The following is a 17,507-nucleotide window of genomic DNA, read 5'->3' as shown; positions in this document are numbered from 1 at the left end:
GTTCATTTATAAGTTAATTAGCATGATGGTTGTAAATATGCTCTTATGAAGCTTGGCCTGCTGGTGTCCATTGTGCAGGTTTTATAGGCTTATAGCTTGTCACTGTACTCTCGCCAGGTGTATTGGTGTGTTGGTACCTGTCTAACCACAGAACTTCAACTCCTTGAAATGATGATCCATGTTTCTCGCCTCTCTACCAGGGTCTACTCTTAGATTAATTGGTCTCAAGTAATCTTTTTCTTGGTTGAACTTCACTTGGAGCGACCAAAGGGTTGCTTTTGCTGGTCGTAACATTTTGGAGAAGTTTGCATCAGTTAACACGGTTGTATTTGACAAGATTGGGGACAATTAAAGATGTGTACCTGTAGCGACCAAAGTTGTTACTCAGTGGCCTGTGGAAGACACATTTTCAAAGTGAGTATTTACTTGTACTTACCCTCTCATTGAAGTTTGGAATGATGAAATTTTTAGTTTTCTGTCGTATGCGTATTTCTTTGAACTCAGCCTTTGGTCTAAGAAGGGATGTTTTCTCATAATATTTAGAATCTGGCAGGTTGCCAAAATGTTTCATCTTATTGATAGTCTCAACTGATTGATTGGTCATTAAAATAACAAACAAAACATTCTGATGCAGAACAAATGGTAACCCCAAACCGTCAGAAATTGAGGTAGGTTGGCTGCTGGATCAATCCAGTCGGAAAATCTATTGTGGAAGCTTTGTCAGGACCCAAGTTTAAATCGTTGCGTAAACTGTTGTTAAGGGCTGCCCATGTTTATATTGGCACCCAGTAGTATTTTGATTTTGTGTGGATGTTATTCCTTGCTGCACTCGTGTGAGTTGCACAAGCTGTGATTTGGTTATCCTCTTATCCCCTTCTGTGGCTGAGACTCTCAAATATTCTGCTCCGCCTCTCCAATCTCTATTCTTAGAGATTCACCTTGTTTTTGTGCTAATTTATAAAGCAGGTCCATACAAAGCTGCTGGTCGCCTGAATGTAAAGGTAATCTTGCCAATTTTTTAATATGGGTTTTACTCGGTTGTTTCGTCATTATGTATGGTGATATCATCATTTTTGGTAGTTTATAAAAGAATATTTTTGAACAGGTAGCAGCTGGGACATTTAGAAAGGAACCTGGGTCGGGTACAGGAACAAAAATTAGTGTCAGTTGGAACACTGGAATGGATTCAAACTGAAAGGTAATTGTTGTTGTGGAGGAATGTGTTAATACTTAATAGCTTGTTTCTTCTGCAAATATAGGCCTGCCTGTTGAGTGCATTCTTGCCTATTGTATGTTTGATTTGGCAGGAAATTTTGCGGAAGAGCCTTTGAAACAATACAATGGCATGTGAGTAGACGAGTGCATCAGTCTCAGAAGTGATACAAAGAACCTAGTTTAGCCGATAAAGCTGCTAAATATAGCAGAAGAATGATTATAACATGTCTCTGAGAAGCTGGGACAAGTAATAATATCTCATTTTCTTAGGGAAAAAAAAATCTGAAGAATCGGATCACACAACTGCAGTATTAAAGATAGACAATGATTTCACTTGCACAACTGCAGTATTAAAGATGGACAATGATTTCACTTATACGTCTCCGCCTCCTAGACACCATGATTAGTGACCCCTTAAAGATAGGCTCCTAGACGCCATGATTAGTGACCCCTTGAAGATAGGGGTATCACACTAATACTCTTTTTACAGCTAAAAGTTTGAATTCAAATAAACACCCTCTTTGATTTTCTGCAAGGAGCTGATAATCTACCTGCAGTAGAAACAAGTAATAGCATCAATTTAAACGTATAACGGTATGAGACCTTGACAGACAAGAACTCCTCAATATTATTTATATCTAAGGGTGAGCAAAGATTCAAATAAAGTAAGTGATGCAGCCAAAACAAGACTACAGAATGAAACAAAACCCATAGAAATTCAATTGTCCCCAACTACCATACAATAAGATCTCTATAGCATAGAGATGGCTCTGAAACTCAATTGCTGAAACCACTTAAACACTAGTTACAAGCTTCTAATGCTCACTTTTAAGGTTCATTCGGAAAAACTAATTGATCTTTTCAAGATGCGAGTTTAGTCATACAAATGCTTATTACTACCATTCTTGCACAAGCTCAACCTCCTGATGCTTAATACAATTAAGAAACAACATAACTAATTAAGTTTATGAGCAGATTGAAGAGACATCAGATGTGCACCTACGAATATCAGCCAATTCAATGTCTCTTTAAAAAAAAGCTCAAATCGGCACCTATAATACTACTAATTTGACTACTTGATATCCCAACAATAAGTTTGCTGGGACATTTTAACTAATTCAGCTGGCCTTCTGCCACATACCCACCAGTATGCTTACTATGTTAATTTGCCCCCGCTAGTAAATTGATTTTGGTGTTTCTTAAAAAAAAAAAAAAAAATCGGTAATATTTTTTTTGGAAATAGAGTATATACCTCATCTTCTTCAAAAAAAAATCCCTGTATTAATAGCATACAGGAAGGAAAAATCCCATAATGGAGATGCAATCCGTTGCCCCAGCGGAAGGGCTATCCCTTCCCTCAATATTTCTGCTGCATCCTTTTTAATTGATTCGTCCGATACCACCCCTCTTACGAACAGTTTCGCTTCATTCCCAGCTTCCCGCATAAGCTCCTCATTATTAATCAACTTTTAACAGTAACTGAGAGAAAATCAGCACCATCTTGATTTGATTTGTTCAGAAGTTCATCATCCACCTTACTTGCAATTGTTTTCTCGCCTGACATCGCTTAACAAAGGAAAGGGAAAAACAAAAGGAAAACCCCTTTTTTGTGTGAATTGGTAATGCATTAAAACGACTAACGTGGGGAGTTACGAACCCTTACAACAGTAATAGACTAATGGTAGAGTTGTCTAATACAGTGATATAGTGTTTATCCCTTACATTAGACTTATCTACTTTTAAGTTTGACAAAATACAAAGAGGAGGATTCTTGTCCCAAGTAACAAAGTTTACATAAAATTTGGCTTCCTTAGCTAGAGTGTCAGCCACTTGATTTGCTAGCCTAGGAATGTAAAAAAAAACCCAAATTTTTTTTTTGCATTTGTTGAAGTAGAACTTAGTTTCATCCTTGAGCAATTGATTCTTCTATTCTATTTGGGATAGTTTCCCATTCAAGTAGTCAAACAGTTTCTGGCAGTCGCCTTCCACACTGAAATTCGACCATTCTTTGTCCAATTCCAATTTTGCTCCATGCTACAGACCTAAGGCTTCCGCTTCTTCAGGGAAAGTTGCTTAGATAAGACCTGCTCTTCCATGTTCAAATTCACCTTATCATTTCTTAATATTATAGAAAAACCTGCTGGTAATAAACTTGAAACCCAGGCCGCATTTATATTAAGTTAAAATTGAGATTTTTCTGGTGAAAGCCATTTAGGTGGTTCTACAGTTTTGACTATGTTCTGACCTAATAAACCTTTGTCCTTGTTCCTAAACTCTAAATATCTGTTGATTTTTACTCTTAATTGAGTATTCGTTTTCTGTTTATTTTGAAAGACTCCGTCGCATCTTTTTTTCCAAATAAATCAAGCTTTGATTAACATTGTTTCTAAAGAGATATAAAGATCTTTCTTTCCTATCATTTCTTTACAAATATCTAGCAATGTTGTGGAAGAGTTAAACTGTAGAGTGACAGGGGATGGCGAAATTGCCCAAACCTCTTGAGCAAAGGGATAGAATAGAAGAAGGTGGTCTAAAGTTTCATTTTCCTTACATCTAAAAGGGCAATTTCCCGCATAAGCTCCTCGTTATTAATCAACTTTTTAACAATAACTGAGAGAAAATCAACACCATCTTGATTTGATTTATTCAGAAGTTCATCATCCACCTTACTTGTAATTGTTTCCTTGCCTGACATCGCTTAACCAAGGAAAGGGAGAAATAAAAGGAAAACCAGAAGGGTACATTATTTATATATCTCTACTTTTGACACCTAATAAATATATCCTTATACAACAATAAATTTGTCCTTACTTTTTAATAACCCTATCCATTTAAAATTAGATTACCTTAATACCCTCACCCATATAATATTTTTCTTTATTTCAAAAATGGAACAAATTTCTTCCTCTACGGCTTCACCACCGCCACCACCAACATTCAACTACCACCACCACCACCGTTCAAAAACCATCACCTACCAACCGCCACCACCACTAATATTCCACCACCACCAACAGTCTTCCACCACCACTAGTCCGTCACCGCCACCACCACTAGTCCGCCATCACCACCACCAATGTTGTCACCGTCGCTGCCGCCACCACTGGTTCAGATATTTTTGTATTAACAACAATAGTTGATCCAAATAAAAATAGAACCAACAGTAAAAGTTGATCCAATTTAGAGGATCAACTACGGTAGTTGATCCAAAAAAAAAAGGATCAACAGTAGAAGTTGATCCATGTAAATAGAGTGAACTTGGCGTGAGTCGAACACGCATCATCTGACATGTAGTCAGTCATGCTACCATTGCACCACAAATTCAAAAGTTCAGATCAACAACAATAGTTGATCCCATAAAAAATTTGGTCAACAACAGTAGTTGATCCCATAAAAAAATGGGTCAACAACAAGAGTTGATCCATAAATAGGATCAACAACACTAGTTGATCCCATAAAAAATTGGGTCAACAACAAGAGTTGATCCATAAATGGGATCAATAACAGTATAAATCTCCACAGCTAGCATAAAATCCGACCACAACTAGCATGAAATCTCCAAAACAATCTCAATCCCATTCAACCTCATCAATATCTTACAACACCTCAAGTGAGTTTATAAGAACTGCCAACTGCGCCCCATGCATACACAACCATTGGAAACCTTTCTCCATCTTCTTCACGTATTGGTGTTGCCGGTGGTACTACAAATGCCGGTGGTACTACAACTCTTGGCTCAATTTTCAGAAGTTGGAATTGGAGTCAGCATTTTTTACTGGCTCAATTACTGGTTCAAACGTCAAGCACAAGAATATTAAACGTCTGGGAAACAAAGAAGAAACGTAAAGAAATTAAGAAGGCATTAATGTTAGGGAACTCAAGGGATTAAAACATACCATAAAATCCTCACTCTCGTACGACCAAAGGAAAGAAATAAGAAGGGAAGAAGAGAAGATCAGAAAAAAATTAGAATAGACATGGCTTGCAATCACTTTAGGATTCTAATAGGAGTTCAAATCTCTTCCACAAAGGCAATACGATGCAATTAAGGTCAACTTCATCGGATTCAATATTTTCGATACACTATATGTCAACAAGAAACATTTATGTATCCTGATCAAGCGCAAAGATTGGCTTTATGCAACTTGATCCCGGAGGATAAGGCAAGATTGGGAGCAACAACAATCAAGGATTTACATACTAGACTTGCTACCGGCGTTCCGGTGACTTCGAACTATTTTTTGTTGGAATATCCACCAGGTATGGATTATGCTTATGTCCATGAAAAGTCAGCTATTTATCAGCAAGAAAGAGCCGGAGGGATCATAGAAGTTGAGGAATAAGATGAGGAATAGAAGAGAAATCGATTATCAAGAAAGAAGATTTTGAAGGACTCATGTAGTATCTCCTATCTAAGAGAATTAGGAACTAGAATTAATGAAGTATTAGTAATTTTCTGTAATAGTTTGTTTCGCTTTGATTTAGTTTGCTTTTTAAGTATGTATTGGGTGATTAATTAATGAATGAAACCATCAGATGTTTATTTAAGAAATGATATCAGAGAAGGAATAAAGAATCTGCTAACAACAGAATCACAAAAAAAAACGAAAACAAGGAGAATAGGAAACATTGAATCAAGTAAATATAAGACTAGTAGCAAGTCAAAATGATTCATACAAAACCAAGGATAATGGTCAGAGACAAAGGATATGAACTAGAATGCAACATATGAATGCAAGATGGATTTTATTCAGAATGCAGATGATGCAAGATGCAAGATGTTTTAATGAATGAATGAAGTAATAGCAACTGCAAGATGAAACTTAGCTTATATAAAGACAACTCTCTTTATTGATGTTTAGAAAATCTCTCAAAACTAAACACAAGCTCTAATCTTGCTCTTATGATCAACCACAACTTTGGTGAGCATATATATATAGAACTATGAATTCCTTTTCCTAGTCCTATTACCTTATTACATGTCTTTCCTTTTCTTAGAACTAGATGACTTCTAATTCCCTTAGGATTACATCAATTTCCTAATCTTGTCCTAACCAGCTTGTTAGTGACTTCTATGTTGAAGTTAATCCAACATTCTCCCCCTTAAGCTTCAACTGTGCTTGTGAGAAATCTTTTGCACGTATGATGTTGCTCTCGTCTCCCATGGCTCGGTGTAGACAAGCTCTGATACCAATTAATGGCAACTACAAGATGAAACTTAGCTTATATAAAGACAACTCTCTTTATTGATGTTTAGAAAATCTCTCAAAACTAAACACAAGCTCTAATCTTGCTCTTATTATCAACCACAACTTTAGTGAGCATATATATATAGAACTATGAATTCCTTTTCCTAGTCCTATTACCTTATTATATGTCTTTCCTTTTCTTAGAACTAGATGACTTCTAATTCCCTTAGGATTACATCAATTTCCTAAGCTTGTCCTAACAAGCTCCAGCTTGTTAGTGACTTCTATGTTGAAGTTAATCCAACATGAAGCAGAGATCATGTTACACTGAAATCGAGGTCATGGCATGCTCAGACATAATGGATAAAGATCAATTGAAACAAGGCCGTGGATGAAGATTATAACATTGTTTGAACCCCCCTCCCCCCTTTTTGTTTTGGACCCCATCTGGCATAGAGTTGAATCCTAGGCGGGGGAAACTACTCAAGAATCATTAGTAATCAAAAGCGTAAGAAACTTTTGAAGAACAGATGGAGAACAAAACTAGCCGTTGAGAGGGTGAGAAGGCAGGAGAGAGGGCAGAGCGTTTTCCAGATGTTCGAAAAGCAATTTGCAAAACAAAAGGAAAACTAGAACACAAAATTTAGGGCAAAAAGGAACAAGTAGTTTAGTCTTTTATCTAAACCGGAATCCATCTAACGGCTTAAAAGGATTTCTATTTTATTTTATTTTCTTAATCCAACGGCTAAACATTGTCTATTTTATTATTTATTTTTTTCTTACTGTTTTCTTGTAGATCTCTTATTAGGACTGTTAAGAGCTAGCACTATGGAATCATTAAGCAACCGGTTAGCAACGTCTACGAGAAAATTACCGGTTTGTTGTTTAAATTTTTCGTCGTCCACTTTATTTGCAACCGTCTCCTTGTCTGATATCGTCGAACCCACAGAGAAATCAAGAATATCAATTGAGACAGAACTGGTAAGAAACGAAACTTAGGGCAAAAGAATAAGAGGAGTTTGACTGTTATGGGATTCGATCTAAACCTAATCTCATCTAACGACTTACAATCTTTTCTCCTGACCGTAGGCTCTAAGAACTGAGCTATGATAGTCCAATATGTTGGAAAAGTAATTTGTAATCTGGATTAGTTCTTGTATATGTGAATGAAGTTCTGTAATGTCAGGTGTTAGAAATCTTTAGAGAATGCTAGAGTTAAAAGTGAGTCGGTTGTTAGTGTGAAAAGTTGAATGTGCAACTAGTTGGTCAAGGTAAAGATGAGTATATAATTGTCTAGAGTCTCTTAAAGGTCAGTCAAAGAAGTTTAGTCAAGAAAAATCTAGAGACTTGTATGGTCGGCCAATACAACCTATATAAGTGAGTTTGAGAGAAATAATCTTGTTTCAATCTATTAGTTCTAGGAGATCTATATGAGCATTTCTAACTAAGCTTATATATCTCCAATGATCATCAAAACATCCTTAAATTTCAACAGATTGTCATAATCTATTCAACCCCAAACTCATGCAGTGGGATTGGAAAGGTAAACCTACCCAATCAATGGCTGACATATCAAAATTTTGGGGTAAAAATCTCAGCGTATAGGTCATACGTAAAATGAGCAAAACTCAAGAGTGTGAAACTTATCTGGAAAACCAAACTTTTGTAATATTTCGAATGTCTCTGGTCCTCGAAATCAACGGTTCGACATGGAAATTGAAGGATGTACTACACGTTCCAAATTTGAAGAAGAACTTGGTGTCTGTGGTCCAAGTTTGTGATGATGACTGTGAAGTTGTGCTTACGAAACACAATGGGAAAGTTAAGAAAGGAGATATGGTATTAGCTCGTGGAGTTAGAGTCGGTACTCTATACAGGACTTCAGATGGAACTACTTTAGCAGTGTCTAGTAGTGATGAAGACACTAACTTATGGCATAAAAGATTAGGGAACATGAGTGAGAAGAACATGAAGATTCTATGTTCGGGAGGATATCTACCTAAGGTGAAGTCTGTTGATATGAGTTTTTGTGAAGACTGTGTTCTTGGAATGCAAAAACGGGTTAGTTTCAGAACAGGCGGCAGAGCCTTGAGAAGTGAGAAACTTGATTTGGTTCATACGGATGTATGGGGACCAATTGATGTTTCATCTCACAGCGGGTTCCAATATTATTTCACCTTTATTAATGATCACTCAAGGAAGGTGTGGATTTATATCATGAAGAATAAGTTCGAAGTGTATGAGGTGTTTCAAAAGTGGAAAGCTTTGGTTGAAACGGAAACGGGTATGAAGTTGAAGTGTTTAAGGTCATACAATGGTGGTGAGTACAACAAAACATAATTCTTACAGTTATGTGCTACTAATGGAATTCTTTTGGAGAGGACGGTTCTAAGGACGCCACAGGAGAATGGAGTAGCAGAACATATGAATTGGACGTTGAATGCACGTGCTAGGTGCATGAGGTTGCAGTCTGGTTTTCCCGAGACCTTCTGGGCACATGCAACAGAGAAGGATGCTTATCTAATCAATATGACACCTAGTAGTCCATTAGATATGAAGATACCAGAGGAGGTTTGGACCGGCAAAAAGGTAAATCATTCATATTTGAAAGTTTTTAGTTGTGTTGGTTATGTTCATCTTAGTCCCGGTGAGAGGTCTAAGATAGGTGCTCAAGCAAAGAAGTGTATATTTTTTGGTTACGGAAATGACGCTTTTGGGTATAAACTTTTGGACTACGAGGGTCACAAAGTTATTAGAAGTAGAGACGTCACTTTTAATGAGAATGAGCTGTACAGGAATATGAATAAAACACAAGTTGAAGATGTCGGTTCAAGCAACGTCGATAAGGAGTTGTATATCGATATTGATGATGTTTCTGGAAAAAATGTGGTACAAGAAGAGCGCGATGTTGGTGATGGCGGAGAAGTACAAGAAGGGACTTCTGATGCAGTGGGGGTTACTCCTACAATCCCACAAGAAGTACGAAGATAGTCAAGAACTCCGAAACTGAAACCAAGGAATGCTCTGAATTATTTATTACTTACGGATGGAGGTGAACCTGAAGATATTAAAGAAGCATTAGCGGCTCATGATTCAAGAAAATGGAAACTTTCTATGGAAGATGAGATTAATTTACTTGAGGATAATGACACTTGGGTGTTAGTAAAATTACCAAGAGGTAAGAAGGCATTGCAGAATAAGTGGATTTATCGGATGAAATCTAAAGAAAATGGAGATATTCGCTATAAGGCGAGGTTGGTTGTGAAAGGTTTCCAGCAAAAACCTGGTGTTGATTACAATGAGATATTTTCTCCAGTTGTGAAGATGACTACTATCAGAGTAGTGTTAAGTATAGTGGCTTCTGAATATCTCTACCTTGAACAGTTGGATGTAAAGACAGCTTTTCTTCATGGTGACCTAGATAAAGAAATTTACATGAAGCAAACAGAAGGATTCATCGTAAAAGGCAAGGAAGAGATGGTATGCAAGCTAAATAAGAGTTTGTATGGTTTAAAACATGCCCCGAGACATTGGTACAAGAAGTTTGATAACTTCATGCATAGAGGTGGTTACTCACGGTGTAATGCAGATCATTGTTGTTACTTCAAAAGGTGAGGTTCTGACTACATCATATTATTATTGTATGTGGATGATATGTTGGTTGTCGAAACATCTCTACAAGAAGTTGACAATTTGAAGAAACAATTAGCAAATGAGTTTGCTATAAAAGATCTTGGTGAAGCAAAGCATATTCTTGGTATGAGGATCATAAGAGATATAGCTAAGGGTGAACTTATGATTACTCAGGCTTAATATATTGAACAAGTGTAGAAAAGGTTCAATATGGAGAATGCTAAACCAATTAGTTCTCCACTTGGAAGTCAAATTCGTTTTTCAAGTATGCATTGTGCGAAGACAGATGAAGAAAAGGAGTACACGGCTAACGTACCATATTCTTCGGCTATTGGGAGTCTAATGTATGCTATGGTGTGCACGAGACCGTATATTGCACATGCAATCATAGTAGTGAGTAGATATGCAAGTAACCCTGGAAAACAACATTGGGAAGTTGTGAAGTGGATTCTCGGGTATTTTAGAGGTAACACAAACGTACCATTGTGTTATGGAAAAGTTGGTTCTATTTTGAGGGTTTATGTGGATGCAGACTTCGCAGGTGATGTAGATAAAAGGAGAAGTACGAACGGTTATGTTTATACTATGGGGTCAACTGTTGTGAGTTGGAACTCACGTTTACAGAAGTTGGTGACATTGTCTACTACGGAAGCGGAGTACGTAGCAGTAACATAAGCGACCAAGGAGATGATTTAGTTACGAGGTTTGCTAGATTAGTTAGGAAAGGAAAAACGAGATAGTGTTCTGTTTAGCGACATTCAAAGCGCTATACATTTAGCCAAGAACTCAGCCTATCATGCTAGGAAGAAGCATATAGATATTCGTTATCATTTTATTGGGATCTCTTAGAAGAAGGAGATTGAATCTCGAGAAGATTCTTGGTTCGAAGAATCAGACGGACATCTTTACCAAGGGATTTACATCAGACAAGCTAAAGTTCTGCAAGGCTTTAGTTGGTCTCTCAGAATGAGGATCTGGGAGGGGATCCGCACTGAAAAGAAAGATGTTTTTGCACCATCAATCCAAATTTGAAGAGTCGAAGATAATCAATAAGTCTTCAAAGTGGGAGATTTTTAGTTAATTGAAGACTAATTAATTATTTCCTAAAGTTAGTCGTGATATTTTAGGAAAAGGGTTTCCCAAACCGGTTATAATTCTTGGTGACCAAGTTTTTAACCTATATAAATAGGTAATTAGGCATTCTAGAATTGTATTGTATAGAAAACGATTAAGAGATTGGTGAGAGATTTCTTGTATAGCTTTTAGTTCTAAAGCTAGGGTTTCGTTGTGATAGCATATTGGTGAGGAACAAGAGACAAGGTTATCGTATCGGGTAATTTTTGCGGTGTAACCAAGGGTTTGCTGGGATTCACGTGCCGTTGTAATTGATTTTCTTCACAGTGGATTTGAGTTGGTGCGGCTCAAAGTGGACGTAGACAATATATATACATTGTATGTATTGGTCGAACCACTATAAATCTTGTGTCTTGCGAGTTGATTTATCTTTCTCGTATTATTATAGTTGCTTGTGCTTGGTTTACTTATTATTCATCATAATATCTCAAGATCCGTTATTCCGCGGTTGTCAATGATTCCATAAGAAAATCCTGACAGTTTCTCATATTTCAGGCGAGTTTGCTGGAATCAGAACAACCAACAGATCGTCTGTAGTCTATTTCTTTTGCTGGTTATAAAACATCTAACTTTTTTGCCTGGGTTCCAAACGCCAGAACTTGCCGGACTGGACCATGCTCACCATGTATGTGAAGGACCTGACCAGTTTTTCATATTGGGCTTAAGCCTAAACATGTTTTCTAGCCTAACCTAGTTAGAATTGGGACCATTTTTTAGGGACCGTGTTTTTTTTTTTTTGGGGGGGCATGGTCTTATTAGGCCAACCTCCCTATACTTATAAGGGGTGTCCTAAAGTTAGGTAAATACACATTTACCATTTACCTTAATTTAAATCAAAACTAATCTAATAACTATATAAATCTAGTCATATGTATCTAATCTTAATGAATCTATTAACCAAAATCAAAATCAAAAACAAAAACATGGGGGAATCAAAAAAATTTAGTTTTGAAAAGAAAATTATTCTCTTTTTCTTCTCTCTTTCATTGACGTTCCTCGTTCAATTCAAAAATAAGTATTAACCATCGAGTTGAAAATGGAAGTTCCAGAGAGAAGTTCAGCTAGGAATCATGCGAAACACTTTGTCGAACTAACCGAACCTAATGGAAATGATGAACATGAAGAAAAATTTGTCTATTTCGCAAAAGTAGTTTCTTATCGAACCTTAGTTCGGTTACGTCGCAAAAAAAATATTTCCCAACCGAACCCTAATAGTTCGGTTAGTTGCAAAAAACATTTCCCAACCGAACCCTAATAGTTCGATTAGTTGCAAAAAACATTTCCCAACCGAACTTTAGTTCGGTCATTTCGCAAAATATTTCCCAACAGAACATCAGTTCGGTTACGTTACAAAAAACATTTCTTAATTGAACCCTAATAGTACGGTTACGTCGCAAAAAACATTTCCCAGCCGAACCCTAAGTTCGGTTAGTTGCAAAAAACATTTCCCGACCGAACTTTAGTTCGGTCATTGGCAAAATATTTCCCAACCAAACATCAGTTCGGTTACGTCGCATAAAACGTTTCCCAACCGAACTAGTTAATTACGTTAAGGGGTAATTTTAATTAACCTAATGTTACAACTATTCTTTTTTTGATTATTTAGTTTTTTTTTTTTAATCTTACACTAATCACTAATTATGTTAACCTAATGATACAACTAATCATTACACTAACTTAATTGAAATGGTAATTTTGATATTAATATAAATATTTAGATAAGGGGTGACCTAGATTTACTTCTAATGACTTAGCCAAAATAAAACAATGATCCTTCCAAGAAAAGGCTGGTCCCAAAAAAACCGTTCTAGAATTGGTAGTTGCAAAGAAGAGTTTTGGGCTTTTAAGCTTGACTTAAAGTCTGTAAAATTTGAAACTATCGAGGCATACCATTTTTTTCCGAAGCATACTCAATACTTACCTTAACTAGTGTAGGTTGATAATGGGTGTCTAAAGATAGTTAAATTACTTTGGTAACTTTGATTAATTAATTTACTTATTTTTTAATTTAATTAGTTTAATTTTTTCTAATGTTATTATAAGTTTTTTTTTGAAATTTTTTTATATTTATTTTGAAATATTTAGAGCCTGTTTGGTACAGTTTTCAAAAATAGTTTTCCGCTGTTTTAAAAACATATTCTTTTTTCCTTGTTTTCATTTTCTAAAAATTGTTTGGTAAACTGTATTTTAAAACAAGGAAAATCAACTAAATCGTATCAAATGTAAAGATTCGTCTAAGAGATAGTGATATTATCCATGACTCACTTACAGTCATTCCCCCGATCTCTTACTTTGTTTTGAATAGAAAAAAAAAGAACCAAGAAAAAAAAAAGAAAACACGGAAAACAATAATTTGTTGTTTTCATTTTTTTGTTTTCAAAAACAGAAAACAGATAGAAAACATTTTCTGAAAATGTCCCTACCAAACGCGTTTTCTCCAGTTTTTTGTTTTCTCTGTTTTTAAAAACAGAAAACTGTTTTTGAAAACTATACCAAACAGGCTCTTAGTTTTTTGATTAGATTTTTTAATCATTATTCAATTTTATTTTATTAAAACTTTCAATAAAAATTCATCTAAATGATTTACATCAGACAAGAAACTCGTATGGAGCCTAGCCACAACCTATGCTCCAATCCCTTTTTGTACTACCACACTTAACCTATGGAAAAGGAAATCCCCAACATTAGCATCACGGCTAGCCATTTAGTTTTTTTTTCTTAATTATTTTTTACTAAAAGTTTTTTTTTGAAAATTTTGATTTTCTTGAAAAGTATTTAACTTATCGATAAGATTTATTATTATTTAATTTTTATTTTTATTCTTAATTATTTTTCTTCACAGGAAACACTTTAAAAGTAAAGAAAATTAAATTAAATTAATTTTTTTGGTTTTTTCTCTTACCAAATTTTTTTTGAAAATTTAAAAAATATAAATAGTAAGGGCATTACTGTCATTATGAAATATCATTGATATGTGGTTATTGGTTTTACTAACTAGTGACTCTATTTTATCCTTATTGATTATGCCTCAAAATAAAATAACTTCCGATTATTTTGTCCTTATCGAATATGGCGAAATTACCCTTACATATTCGGACGATAAAGTTACATTTTTACCTTCCGAATGCATTCGGGAGGCAAGAAAAAAAATAACATCCGATTATTGTCGGTGCAGTATTAGAGTGATGATTGTCTCATTTTTTTTTCATTTTTGAGTTATAAGAGTGATAGAGAAAAAGGTGAGGGAAAAAAGAGAAAAACTATTTTTTTCATTTAAAAGATGGATGGATACCAAGAAGAAGGTGAGAATCATGAGGAAGAACATAATGTTGAAGGTTCACGTCCGTTTAGAGAATACGATTTGAGGTATATGTTGAACGATCCAAACTTTTGTGGAGAGGAAACCCTAGACGACGCTTTCATGAAAGATAATGGAGAATCACCCGATATTGAAGCCAACGATGCATCTAACTCACATGTAATGTGTTAAGAAACTCAAATACCCACTTTGTATACGTTTGTATGCATTGCGAAACAAAAAAGAACGATTTTTGCACGCATTGAATGTCATGAACTACCCCGGTTCGGTAGATAATGTGTTTAAATACCTATCGAATATAGCTGAATATAACTTTCTGTGTAAAATTTATGCACAGTCGGTAGATATTTACAAACATTATCTCCCGAATGTTATAAAACCTCCAAATTGGTTTTCCAACATTTAGGGCCATTCGGTAGTTATGTATAGGTTATTTACTTCCGAATGGCTCCGAAAACGAATTTCTCCAAAATTACAAAACTCATTATTTTCTTCTTTCACATTCGGTAGTATTGTATATTAACATATCTACAGAATATAACTTTGGCCCCAAAAAAGAATTTCCTGATCTTTGACAATCAGAGGTATGTGAATTATGTAGACTTCCGAATATTAATATTCGGAAAGGTTTTATATAATTTATCTTCCGATTATGTTATATTTTGTACTCAGTAAACTGTGTAAATTCATTCGCACAAATCGGTTATTTAATGGAAACAACAGCCACCCGAATATTGCGCATTCGGAAATTAAGTTTAGTAAATAACCTCCGAATATTGGAAAATAAGTTGTTGCTTTCATTTGCAGGTCGTCGTAGAGATTGTCGACGATTTCTATTTGAGGCCCGATACTTTCCTATACTACGCAAACGATTTGGTATACTCACTACTACTCTTTTTTATTTCTTTTTTTATATTTTAAATCCTTATGCTTATTAGATATTGTTTTGTTTTATGCACGTTTAGGAATTTGGAAGTAAAAAGGAGGCAAAGGAATGGCTTTTCAAAAAGGCAAAAGATAACATGTGCGTGGTAGTTCAAAACAATCATATGAGTGACATTCGATTTGAAATGATTTGTGAGCGGAGTGGGACGCGAAAGAGTCACGAGGGAAAGAATAGCAAGTACGTGCGGAAGACGAATAGGAAATACCGAAGCAATACAAAGAAGATAGGATTCTCATTTAAGATTGTCTTTTATATGCCCGATGGTATTGAAGGTAAAGAGTATAAAATGTATAAAGTTGACAATGGTTGTCACAACCATGATGATCCAGACACTCTAATTGGACATGTAATGTTTGTGAAGTTAAAACCACATCAAATGGAGACGGTGCGGTCTATGCAGATTCAAAAAGCGAGTGCGATCTTACGTAAAATAAAGGAGGACGACCCCGACAATTTGTATTCTTTATCTACAATTAAGTCGGCTCTATCTACGATCAAAAGGACGGAATGAGATGGTAGAACGGTCATGCAACAATCAGAGTGGTTAGCGGAGTTACACGACTACACCTTGAGAAGGGAAGAAAAGGATGGTAAAGTGTTCGTATTTTCTTGGCACATCCCGAAATGATCCAATTGGCTCAATTCTTTCATCAAATTTTGTTGATAGATGCTACTTATAAGACAAACAAGTATAACATGCCATTGTTTAACATTGCTTGCCACACTTCGGATAAAAATACGTTTACGGTTGCATGGGGTTTAATGGATAATGAAAAATGTGAGTTTCATTTGGATGATGGAGACTTTGAGGTCAATTTATAACGGCGATAATTATCCACGGGTTATTGTAACGGATAACGATAAAACCCTAATGCATGCAATAGCGGTAGTGTTCACGAAGCCCAAAACTTGCAATGTACATGGAACATTCAATGCAACCTCAAACTCAATTTCCATCGTCATTTCCAAGCTAAGAAGCCAAGGAAGGGTACCAAGAGGTCGAAGGAAGAGGATGAGTGCATTAGTAAATTAACCGTGGAAGAACGAGAGCAAGAGAAAAGGTTATTTGAAGAAACATGGAAGGAAGATGGGATGATTTGGAAAATGTTCATGAAAGCATGGGACAAGATCGTTTGGTCAAAGACGGAGGATATTTATGAACATAACTTGAAGAAATCTGAGGATGAATATGGCACGAAATACAAAAAGGAGGTTGCGTATTGTAAAAAACAATGGTTGATACCGCATAAAGAGAGGTTTGTGTTTGCATGGACATATGAGTATCGAAACTTCAAGAACGAGGCAACAATCATTGCGGAGGGGTCTCATGGAAGATTAAATAAAATACTACTTGGTAGTCAAAATGGAGTTGTGTCGATCCAAAAAGCAATCCATGAATACACCAATCGCGATCTCACAAAGATTAAGGGTTGTATGCAATTTAGTGTACACCAATTCCGTAACGAACATGAGAAAGAAAGATTGCTTCTAAGGTGCGTTGTTCATAAAGTTTCAAGATGGGAAATAAATCACATGATGGAAAAATTGAAGTTTTATAGAACTTACGATGACGAGAATACGGTTTGTGTTTGCAAGGATATGATAGGTATTAGACTCCCATGTCGTCATAAGTTGGGTAGGTATGTCGAAGTGATTGACATCAATGATATTCATCCATTTTGGAAGAAATTAAATTTCACTCCAAGCACCCCCGTAGTTGATGGTCCGTCGTTCTTGGAGTCGGAATTGTGTGCACGAATAGCGGAGCGTTATGCTACAAAAAAATGACGCCAAGAAGCAAATATTGATGCACCATTTGGAGGAAGCTCATAAACCTAGTTTAAGGGAGGTTTATGAACCTTTTAAGCAAAAAGGGGCAGGTAGGCCGAACACCTGTCAAGGACCATCGAAAGGAAAGAATTGAAAGAGTATTTGTCTAATAAAAGAATATTGTCTAGGCAAGAGCGTTCAGAAGCTGAATTTGAAGACGAGCAGATACCAAAGAAAAAAGGTCGTCCAAGAAAAGATCAAAGTGGACCAACTACCCGACAAGTCACAATGGTCTCTACGG

The 17,507-nt window shown here is 35.9% G+C and overlaps 1 long non-coding RNA gene across 1 annotated transcript; it reads left to right on the top strand.

The window, feature by feature from the left end:
• Positions 1-911: 911 nt before the first annotated feature.
• LOC113285656 lies at positions 912-1,771 on the top strand. The gene is made up of 3 exons (XR_003328839.1): positions 912-1,001; positions 1,106-1,198; positions 1,308-1,771. It is a non-coding gene; the product is annotated as an uncharacterized LOC113285656 (long non-coding RNA).
• The last annotated feature ends 15,736 nt before the right edge of the window (positions 1,772-17,507 follow it).

Source organism: Papaver somniferum, chromosome 6 (genome assembly GCF_003573695.1).
Source record: "Papaver somniferum cultivar HN1 chromosome 6, ASM357369v1, whole genome shotgun sequence".
NCBI lineage: Eukaryota > Viridiplantae > Streptophyta > Magnoliopsida > Ranunculales > Papaveraceae > Papaver > Papaver somniferum.
The sequence above is the reverse complement of the archived record's forward strand: the minus strand, read 5'-3'. Positions and strand labels throughout refer to the sequence as shown.